At 43.4% G+C, this 12,038-nt stretch overlaps 1 long non-coding RNA gene across 1 annotated transcript in view; it reads right to left on the reverse strand.

Moving 5' to 3' along the window:
* The window catches only part of LOC138637988 (uncharacterized), a 155,033-nt gene that overhangs the window by 48,219 nt on the left and 94,776 nt on the right, over nt 1–12,038 (reverse strand). The gene's annotated exons all lie outside the window — the stretch shown is intronic.

The raw sequence follows: 12,038 nt of genomic DNA on the forward strand, positions 1-12,038 counted from the left end.
AATTAGGTTGTAAGCCTATTAGATGCTTTTTTTATACGACAAAAAAAAGAATAAGAATGAGCTCTAAGTGGAGGAAATATAACTGCTTGGACCCCATAGGTCTAAGCACCAAGTCAGGTGTGTGATCACTTTCCATTATATTTTATGCAGTATATAGTGATGAGTGAACATGCTCAGAAAATGAGTTCTCGAGCATAGTTGGGTGTTATCCGAGTATCTTGGGTCTACTCAGATACGTTTGAATCTCTGTGGCTGCATGTTTTGCGGCTGTCTAACAGCCACAAAACATGCAGCCGCAGGACCACGAACATGTTATCCAAGTATCTTTGGCTTGCTCAGGTAATATGATATAATTATAATTATGACAATAATTATCCGAGCAAGATACTCGGATAACACCTAAGCAAGTTCGCGCATCACTAGTAGCATTGCTTGATAGTTCTGTATCTCCAATTCCCTTTATTGGGGAGAAAGCACTAAAGGTAGGGATTGTCCGACTTTAGGCTACAATTTGTGAATCCTCGCATCGAGTGCACTGCGTGCTGTTAGGATTCTCTGGTGCCAGCGTCGAGCAAGTATGTGACTTCCATACATGTGGTCATGAGGCAAAATAGATTGGTCTCACTCAATGCAAGTGTATTGAACGAGGCCAGACACATAAGAGTTGGAATGTGTCTGGAAGTATGCAAATTCAATACTTGTGGTCACATGACTGCCCTGCTCCTGACACAGGAGAATCCTCACAGCGCACAGTGAGTGCGATGTGAGGATTCAATAGTCTGCAGTCATATAGAGTGACTGCAGACTTGAAGCCTAAAGGTACCTTCACACATAACGATATTGTTAACGATATCGTTGCATTTTGTGATGTAGCAACGATATCATTAATGAAATCGTTATGTGTGACAGCGACCAACGATCAGGCCCCTGCTGGGAGATCGTTGGTCGCTGAACAAAGTCTAGAACTTTATTTCGTCGCTGGATCTCCCGTGGACATCGCTGGATCGGCGTGTGTGACACCGATCCAGCGATGTCTTCACTGGTAACCAGGGTAAACATCGGGTAACTAAGCGCAGGGCCGTGCTTAATAACCCGATGTTTACCCTGGTTACCATCCTAAAAGTAAAAAAACAAACAGTGCATACTTACCTACCGCTGTCTGTCCCCGGCGCTGTGCTCTGCTCTCCTCCTGCACTGGCTGTGAGCGTCGGTCAGCCGGAAAGCAGAGCGGTGACGTCACCGCTTTGCTTTCCGGCCGCTGTGCTCACAGCCAGTACAGGAGGAGTGCAGAGAAGCAGAGCGCCGGGGACAGACAGCGGTAGGTAAGTATGTACTGTTTGTTTTTTTTTACTTTTAGGATGGTAACCAGGGTAAACATCGGGTTACTAAGCGCGGCCCTGCGCTAAGTTACCCAATGTTTACCCTGGTTACCGGCATCGTTGGTCGCTGGAGAGCGGTCTGTGTGACAGCTCCCCAGCGACCAAACAGCGACGCTGCAGCGATCTGGATCGTTGTCGGTATCGCTGCAGCGTCACTTAATGTGAAGGGGCCTTAAGGCCGGACAACCCCTTTAAAGTCTCTACCACACACTGGTCACCCCCAGATTCTCAAGATTTGTAAAATGTCTTTATTAAGGGGGCTGTCTGACACTAAACAAAACCTGACCTGTCCTTAGGTCAGCTGAAATCTATTACGCAAAATTTGTGCTGGTGGTTCCACCTTATATCCTATCATGTGAACAGTAGATAAGATACCCCCTGGAAAACTTGAAGTAAGATGGTCACGTGGAGAAATTAATCACAGTCTTCTTTACAGATGGTGTCCTAATTTACATGGATTTCACTTTCCTTCAGTGCTGAGAGGGTTAAGGACTCTTTCCATGCTGCCTGAGACCATACAGCCTGGTTGTACTCAGCTTCAACTACTTAACCTTTACTTCCTCTATATATACAGCCTCTGGGCGTTTAATCCCTGCTGCTGCTAAAAGATTCCTCTTCCTGTGCCGAGTGCTAATTAGTTGAGGTTTGGAGTTGTAGTGTTCTGTAGTTTGCTGTTGTACATGTGTGCTTATCTCCTGGTCCCTTTTGCCATTTAGTTTATGCCTCCTTGTCCATATAGCCTCAATATTGTTGGCTAGTGCTTTTGTATGACAGAGGTTTTCTGTCATCCCTGTTTTGTCTTTGTGTCTGATTTATCTTTCATTTCTTTCTCATGCCTCATGGGGTGGGGGAAGGGTCAGATTAGATTTTTTACAGAAGCATAGTAAGGTCAAGACTCATGCCTGTCTACCTTTAAGAATACCACCAGGACAGCTACAGTCCCAGGTCCAGGGACTTACTGAAGACAGTCACAACGTGACACCAGCAGTAACCACTAAATATAGGGGTCTGCAGTGGTGCCCTATGTACATTGCTAGTATCCTGCTGTAATATTCTACAGCTATATCAACTCCATATTAGAAACCTAGTCAAACTCTACATAGTTTCTTATAGAACAAAAAGCAAATAACAAAAATATTCTCTCAGGCTTCTTTGTCAAGACAGGAGAAACTTAGCTGGACTGATCAAACATTATTCTAGTAATTTATTCTGCAGCAGGTAACAACCTTATTATATTCTTGTAATGCCTGACGTTATTGCACCGGAGGGAATAAGAATGTTAACAAAATGATCTCTCACCTCTTATTTTATTTGCAATAAACATACCTATTACTTTGGTTGTAAAAAGATGGAAAATTCAAAAATGTTATTCTACCATTCAAAGTGTAATTATAATTGTATATCTGCTAAATAGCTCATAATTCCAAAGGTAATTAAAGTCTTGTTTAGATAGGTTTCAAGGTTATGAATAATTGACATAAATTTAATGTATAATCTTCTTACTGTAGCTCTAATGAGTTTTGTGACATTAAACTAGGATAGCATGAAAATATTGAGCAACCTAAATATTGATGTTCACAGAATTTAGAATATTGCCTAAAATTCAGCTAAAAATGCTCAAAAGTAGAAAATGGGTTTTAAAACCCTTCGCCCCGAAGCCTGTTTTCACCTTCCTGACCAGGCCAATTTTTAGAATTCTGACCACCGTCACTTTATGAGGTCATAACTCTGGAACGCTTAATTGGATCCCACTGATTCTGAGATTCTGTTCTCATGACATATTGTACTTCATGATAGTGGTAACATTTCTTTGATATGACTTGCGTTTATTTATGAAAAAAAAAAGATTTGGCGTAAAATTTTGCAATATTCAAAATTTTAATTTGTATGCCCTTAATTCAGCGAGTCATATCGTACAAAATAGTTAATAAATAACATTTCCCAAATGTCTACTTTACATCAGCACAATTTTTGAAACATAATTTTTTTTTTTTGTAAGGAAGTTATAAGGGTTAAAAGTTCACCAGTGATTTCTCATTTTTACAACAAAATTTGCAAAACCATCTTTTTAGGGACCATCTCACATTTGAAGTAACTTTGAAGGGCCTATATGACAGACAATACCCAAAAGTCACATCATTATAAAAACTGCGCCCCTCAAGGTACTCAAAATTGCATTCAAGAAACTTATTAGCCCTTCAGGTGCTTCACAAGAATCTGGAAGGGAAAAAAATAAACATTTATTTTTCTTTCACAAAAATTTTCATTTAGACCCAATTGTTTTTTTTACTTTTGCAAGGGTAACAGGAGAAAATGGAAAATACAACATGTTGTACAATTTATCCTGAGCATGTCGATACCCCATATGTGGGAAAAATCTACTGTTTGGGCACACGGCAGGCCTCAGAAGGGAAGAAGCACCATTTCATTTTTTTGACTGTAAAATTTGCTGGCATAAATAGAGGACGCCATGTCATGTTTGGAGAGCCCCTGATGTGCCTAAACAGTTAAAACCCCTAACAAATGACATCATTTTGGAAACTAGACCCCTTAGGGAACTTATCAAGATATATTTTAAGCACCTTGAACCCACAGGTACTTCACAGAAGTTTATAACGTAGAGCCATGAAAAGAAAAAAAAATATTTTTTTTCCCAGATAAATCTTTTTTAGCTCCAAATTATATATTATCATAAGGGTAAAAGTAGAAGTTGCTCTCTGCAATTTGATGTGCAATTTCTCCTGAGTGTGCAGATAACCAATATGTGGAGGAAAACAACTGTTTGGGTGCACAGCAGGGCTTGGAAGGGAAGGAGCGCCATTTGACTTTTTGAAAGTAAAATTTACTTGAATAATTAGCAGATACCATGTCGCATTTGGAGAGCCCCTGATGTGCCTAAACAGTGTAGACTCCCCACAAGTGACACCATTTTGGAAACTAGACCTCTTAGGAAACTCATCTAGATGTGTACCTTGAGCACCTTGAATCCACAGGTGTTTCACAGAAGTTTATAACGTTAAGCTGTGAAAATTAAAAAAAAAAATTATAATTTCCTGCAAAAATCTTTTTTTAGCTACAAATTTGGTATTTTCACAAGGGTAACAGGAGAAAATGGCCCCCTTTTCCAGAGCCTTTGTGCTACCAGTAGCACATATATTTCCGTTAACAGGTAACAAGTCCTGAGTGGGGACTGAGTTGAAGCTTATTAGTAACATTCTACATAACATTTGGGATCACATTTATCCGGCGCTCTAGGCTGAGCACTTACATCAGGGTTTACATCTAAATCTCTGAGTGACGTGACAGATGAAACCCCCGATGCATCCATTAAAGGGAACCTGTCACCCCCCTCAGGCGTTTGTAATTAAAAGAAACACCTTGTGCAGCACAAATGCTGCATTCTGACAAGGTGGCTCTTTTAGTTATGATGCCTGCACATGCTGAAATAAACGTTTATAAAATATGCCCCCTCATACCCTGAAATGTTCCTGGAGGCGGGTCTTTCCCTCCTAATCAGACGCAGCACAGCCGTCACTCCGGACCTGTGCGCGCCAGGCGCCGCCTCCCCTTGTTTCACTATCGACCCTGACGCCTGCGCATTAAATTTTTTTTCTCCGGGCGTGTGCAGTGGCGCTGCCCTTCGTACTTACAGTGCAGGTGCCGGGGACGATAATGCAGCAAGAAGAGGCAGCGCACGATGCACACAGGTCCGGAGTGACGGCTGTGCTGCGTCTGATTAGGAGGGAAAGACCCGCCTCCGGGAACATTTCAGGGTATGAGGGGGCACATTTTATAAACGTTTATTTCAGCGTGTGCAGGCATCATAACTAAAAGAGCCACCTTGTCAGAATGCAGCATTTGTGCTGCACAAGGTGTCTCTTTTAATTACAAACGCCTGAGGGGGGGGTGACAGGTTCCCTATAACTATAATGAGGTAGCAGAGTTACTCTGGACTCCGCCTGGCCTCTGTTCAGCAGTGTCCTTTTCAGAAGAGCACAAAACTATGACCGATGGCACTTTTATACAATCCTAAAAAGACGGACATCGTGAGATCACAGGTCCTATGGCGTCCACAGTGCTTCCATCTGCCTCATTAAAGGGAATCTTCTGCCAGGGGTTCAATCAGAATCACGTATTTCAGAGATTTACATGGAAACCCCGGTGTAAGTGCTCACACAGAGCGCAGGATAAATGTGCACTGAGCCTTACTGCGATCTTTGGGAGGCAGAATGAAAAAAATCAACAGCATGTGAAGAATTGGTTTAATTTTTTACGCCATTCATCCTGCAGTATCAGTGATTAGGCGACTTTATTCCTTGGGCTGTTGTGATTACAGCGATACCAGATTTATATCGGATTTTTATTTTTGGCTTCTGTCACACACTAAAAAATGCTTTTTATTGCGAAAACTAGTTTTTCCATCACCACATTTTCTGAGCTATAATTTTTCCATCGTTTAGCCCATAGAGTCATGTTATGGCTTGTTGTTTGTGGGACGAACTGATGTTTTTATTAGTACTATTTTTGGGCACATGACAATTGATCACTTTCTATTCCGATTTTAGGGAGACGGAATGAACAAAAACAGCAATTCAGGAATTGCTTTATGTTTTTTATACTCTTCCACGTGTGGTAAAATTGGTAAGGCAGCTATATTTTTCGGGTCAGTATGATTACAGTGATACCCAATTTATATATATCGGCACTTTTACACAATAAAAACTATTTTAACTATTTGTGCATCGCTTTATTCTGACAGTTATAACTTTATTTTTCTGCTGATGGAGCTGTATGACGACTTGTTTTTTGCGTGACAAGATGAAGTTTTCAGCTGTATCATTTTTATTTACATTCGTCTTTTTGATCGCGTTTCATTGCACTTTTCATTCAGCGGCATGATGATAAAGCATTGTTTTTTGCCTCGTTTTTTATTTATTTTTTTATGGTGTTTACTGAAAGGATTAATTAGTTGGACAGTTTTATAGATCGGGTCATTACAGACATGGCGATACCAAATATGTGCACTTTTATTGTTTATTTTTTAATTACATATATAAATGTATTTATTGGAAAAATATTTGTTTCTTTGTTTTTCTTTATTGGGGATTAAAAAAACAAAAACATTTTTACACTTTTGAATATATATTTTTTTACATTGTATCCTGGGACACCACTGTATGGTGTCAGATCGCACGACACTGTACCACGTAGTGGAGCACTGGGCAAGGTATACCCCTATAAAGGGATTCCCGGTCGTGACATCAGGAGGCCCAAATGCCGCAAATCCTGGACCAGAAGGATGACCCATACAGATCGTATATAAGAGACTGTGGAATGCTGGGTCTGTCAGTGAAAAGAATCCCGGAAGATCTGTGTAATCCCAGAAAAGCTGATCCAGCCGGTAGACGTATCTGGATGGTTCAGTGAGGAGGCTTGGTCAGCTTGGAGTGGAATCCAGAGTGTCCAGAAGGATCCATAATAGGGAACTGCCAGCAGAGTATTCTGAGGAGACAGAGGTAAAGGTAGCAAATGCAAAGCAACAGTCTTCAAATCGCAAAGCACAGCAGAGTGTGGCCTGAGCAGGAGGCAACAATCCTACAGAATGAACACGTTGCCCAGGCACCTCACTTACGGGGAGGATGCCTTTTATGCACAGAGCATCACAGCGCAGACAGCCCTAATAGAGAACAGGTGCCCTGCTGCTTTAAGAATGTGCAGGAAGCGGGGTGCGCCTCCTAAGAGCATTCCCAGGAGACCTGTCAAGGGGATGCAGGTTCTTAGCAGAGAAAGGAGCCGCCAATCGTCTGGAGCCACGGACAGGGTGAGCAGTACCAGTGGAGCTGCGTGATAGGTGCCGGTCTCCCTGCACAGCGGAGACCGAACCCACAGCAGGGACAGAGCGGGTGAGGTGAATAGCACCGAGTGATGAGCGCTGGTCTCCTCATCCATGAGAGACTGGGCCTGCGGCTGTGGGTATGACAGTACTCTCTCCCTTACGCCCCCCCCCCCTTCAAACCTGCCAGGAACTTTCTATGGAGGACCAGGGCATTAACGTTGTCCTCAGGCTCCCAGGATCTCTCTTCAGGACCATATCCCTTACAGTCAACCAGAAGGAGCGACCTGCCACCTCTCTTCTTCATGGCCAAGATGTCCTTAACTTCATAGACGTCCCTGGTACTCACAGAAGGAAAATTTCCTGGATCCTCGACGAAGCGACTTAAAACAACTAGTTTCAGCAGGGAGACATTGAAAGAGTTATGGATCCGTAAGGAGGCAGGCAACTTCAAACGATAGCATACATCGTTGATTCGGTGGAGCCCTTCAAAGGGACCGGTGTAAAGAGGAGCCAGCTTTTAAGAAGGAACCTTAAAACTGATGTGCCTGGAAGATAGCCATACCTTATCTCTGGGTTTGGAAGGTGACAAATCCAGATGTCTCATACGCATGCTCCTTGGTTCGGACCGATGCCTGCTCCAGTGAGGATCTGGTCTCTGTCTAGACCTTCGTGAAGTCCTCGGTCAGGAACTCAGTCGCAAGATTGCAGGAAGCAAGAGGCAAAGGTTTTGGGATCCTAGCCATCCATAAACAATGAAAAATGGGGAGCTACCGACATGGCTGTTGTAGAAAAACTCCGCCCACAGCAGCATGTTGGCCCAGTCGCTCTGATGACCATTCACGAAGTGTCGCAGATAGTTGAAGAAGACTTGATTCACTCTTGTGGGTGATAGGCCGAGGAGAAGTCCAGCGTGACATCCAACAGATTACAGGGGGACCGCCAGAAACGGGAGATGAATTGAACAATGTGGAGTGGAAGTCTGTGAAGCCGAAGAAAATGCTGGATGAAGAGCTCTGCGAGTCTAGGAGCGGAGGGGAGACAGACAGCTGAGTAAAGTGTCTCATCTTGGAGAACTGGTCAACCACAACCCAGATTACTGTACAACCGGATGATGCTGGCAAATCCGAGATGAAATCCATGGCATGGCATCCATTGCCAGGAAGCAGACGGAATCCAGAGCAGTAGGAGGCGACCGGCTGGCAGTTTCTTGGGTGTTTTATTACGAGCACAGAAGGGACAGCCTGCAACAAAGTCCAGAATATCTTGGCGCAAGATGGACCACCAGTAGTGTCGCGATATTAGCTATAACATCATCTTTTGACTGGCGTGGCAGGCAACCTTAGAAGAATGAACACAGTGTAGGACTTGCTTCTAGCCTTCCTCAGTTACAATGGCCTTAAAGGAGGTAAGCTACAGCAGCCTGACTGGAGTCACCGTTATCATCTTGGATGGTTCAATGCTATGCTGAGGCTCCTCTTCAAGGTCGTCGGACAGGAAGGACCTGGAAAGCGCATCAGCTTTGGTATTCTTCTCTGCAGGACAGAAATGAAGAGAGAAATTGAGCAGTGGGGGCCCTAGGCAGCTGCTGGCCAGTATGCCAGCAGGTCTCAGTGCCTGGGCCCACCGGAGAATCCTCCGGTGGGCCAGTCTGAGCCTGTATCTATCCATAGATATATCTATCCAGATATATCTATTGATAGATATATGAATAGATAGATGTCTGCATCTATAGATCTATCTATATGTAGATACCGTATTTTCCGGCGTATAAGACGACTTTTTGACCCCTAAAAATTGTCCCAAAAGTCAGGGGTCGTCTTATACGCCGGGTGCGGCGTGTGCAGGGAGCGATCCTGCATTTCGGCGTGTGGTTCCCAGGGTCTGGAGGAGAGGAGACTCTCTTTCAGGCCCTGGGATCCATATTCATGTAAAAAATAAAGAATAAAAATAAAAAACATGGATATACTCACCCTCGGACGGGCCCTGGCTCACAGCGCTGCTAGCGTCTCCCTCCGTTCCTGAGAATGCACCTGACCGCTCATGTGACCGCGACGTCATCGAAGGTCCTTCACTCACCGCATTCTAAGGAACGGAGGGAGACGCTAGCAGCGCTGTGAGCCAGGGCCCGTCCGAGGGTGAGTATATCCATGTTTTTTATTTTTATTCTTTATTTTTTAAAGAATATGGATCCCAGGGCCTGAAGGAGAGTCTCCTCTCCTCCAGACCCTGGGAACCACACGCCGTATAAGATGACTGGGCGTATAAGATGACCCCCATCTTATATGGCGGGCATATCCCAAATTCCATATTTTATATGAAAAAGTTGGGGGTCGTCTTATACGCCCAGTCGTCTTATACACCAGAAAATACGGTATATCTATCCATCTCATCCATCTATCTGTCTATCTGTGTGTGTGTAATGGAGTGTGGGTTGGACAAATGTAAAAGAGGATGTTGGACAATAATGACATCACAAATCTTTTTTTTTTATCAATAATACATCTTTATTTAGCTTTCAAAAACGCATACAAAAAAGCATTAAAAAACGCACAAAAACGCATAACAACCGTGTAAAAACCGCACCAAAAACTGCACCAAAATGAATCAAAACCACGCAAAAACAGCACCAAAAAACGCATCAAAACCGCAAAAAAATGCATCAAAACTGCGCAAAAACTGCACCAAAAAACGCACCAAAAACTGCATAAAAAAACTAATCTAAACCGCGCAGAAACACATCAAAACTGCACCAAAAACGGAATCAAAACCGCACCAAAAAACGTATCAAAATCGCACAAAAACTGCATAAAAAACGCATCAAAACCGTGTAAAAAAAAAGTGCAATAATGCATCAAAAATGCAGCTGCGTTTTCTGCCAGGGGATGAAAAGTTTGTGCAGAAAATTCAGCACCAAAATCTGCAACGTGTGCACACAGCCTAAAACTGACCTGCCATTATAATTCTCCAGGTGATTACGAGTTCATAGACACCAAACATATCTAGGTTATTTTTTATCTAAGTGGTGAAAAAAAATTCCAAACTTTGCTAAAAAATAAATAAAATAATTGTGCCATTTTCTGATACCCGTAGCGTCTATATTTTCTGAGATATCGGGTTGGGTAAGGGCTAACTTTTTGCACGCTGAGCTGACTTTTTTAATGATACCACTTTTGTGCAGATATGTTCTTTTGATCGCCCGTTATTGCATTTTAATGCAATGTCGCGGCGACAAAACAAACAATTTTTGCTTTTGATTTGTTTTCTCGCTACGCTGTTTAGCGATCAGGTTAATCCTTTTTTTAATTGAAAACAGCTGACATGTTGCAGCTTTGAAGCAGGCTCACCGCCGGAGCCCACCTCAAAGCGAGAGATACTGCCAGCTGATGTACTATTCCGTCAGCTGGCAGAATGGGGGTTAATGAAAAATATGTTTCAGTTAAAAAAAAAAATGAAATAAAAAACGGTGTGGGCTCCAGCGCAATTTTCTGCGCCAGAGGGGGAAAGCTGACGGCCGGGGCCAATATTTGTAGCCTAGGAAGATGGTAATACCCATGGCCCCCTCCCAGGCTATGAATATCAGCCCGCAGCTGTCTGCGTAGCCTTTACTGGCTAGTAAACTAGGGGGACCCCCCCAAAAAATGACGTGGGGTCCCCCTATATTTTATAGCCAGAAAGGCTACGAAAACAGCTGCGGGCTGATATTCATAGCCCAGAGAGGGGCCATGGATATTGGCCCCACACCGGCTACAAATACCAGCCCACAGCCGCCCAAGAAATGGCGCATCTGTAAGATGCGCCAATTCCGGCACTTAGCCCCTCTCTTCCCACTTCCGAGTAGCGGTGGGATATGGGGTAATAAGGTGTTAATGTCACCTTGCTATTGTAAGGTGACATTAAGCCGGGTTAATAATGGAGAGGCGTCAATAAGACGCCTATCCATTATTAATCCTAGAGTAGTGAAAGGGTTAAAAAAAAAAAATAGACACAGCCAGAAAAAAAGTATTTTATTATTCTTAATTTAACCATACTTGCCATACTCGATCGCCTGCAAAAAACTTAAAAATAATAAACCGTATACTCCCTGTCCGACGCAGTCCAATTAATAACGAGTGTTCCACGACGATCTCCCCTATAGGCCAGTGACATCGGGAGATGTCACTGCTCTATAGACCTTCAGTGACACACTGATAGGAGACAATGGCTCCTGCAGTGCATCACTGAGAGGATACCTTAGTTCACTGGTCTCACTTTATGCCATTGCTGCGTGGGAACTTTCTCACACAGCAGTGCCAGATGTGAGACTAGGGACTATTTTCTCACAGGGGTGTAGGAATGTATTGCGGGGAATACATTGTGGAAGGATACCTTCCATCATTGTATTCCTGGAGCCCCTGTGTTATGACCTGGTGGTCAGGACAATAATGGACCTGGTGGTTAAGAGCACACGGAATGACCTGATAGTTACTGATAATAAAGGACGAGCTCTGGGACGTGGGAACTCTGCTGACCGCAATCCCTAATCCTATCAAACACACTAGAAATAGCCGTGGATTGCGCCTAACGCTCCCTATGCAACTCGGCACAGTCTAAGGAACTAGCTAACCCTGAAGATAGAAAAATAAAGTCTACCTTGCCTCAGAGAAATTCCCCAAAGGAAAAGGCAGCCCCCCACATATAATGGCTGTGAGTAAAGATGAAAATACAAACACAGAGATGAAATAGATTTAGCAAAGTGAGGCCCGACTAACTGAACAGACCGAGGATAGGAAAGGTTACTTTGCGGTCAGCACAAAAACCTACAAAAAGACCACGCAGAGGGCGCA

Source organism: Ranitomeya imitator, chromosome 5, assembly GCF_032444005.1.
Source record: "Ranitomeya imitator isolate aRanImi1 chromosome 5, aRanImi1.pri, whole genome shotgun sequence".
Classification (NCBI taxonomy): domain Eukaryota; kingdom Metazoa; phylum Chordata; class Amphibia; order Anura; family Dendrobatidae; genus Ranitomeya; species Ranitomeya imitator.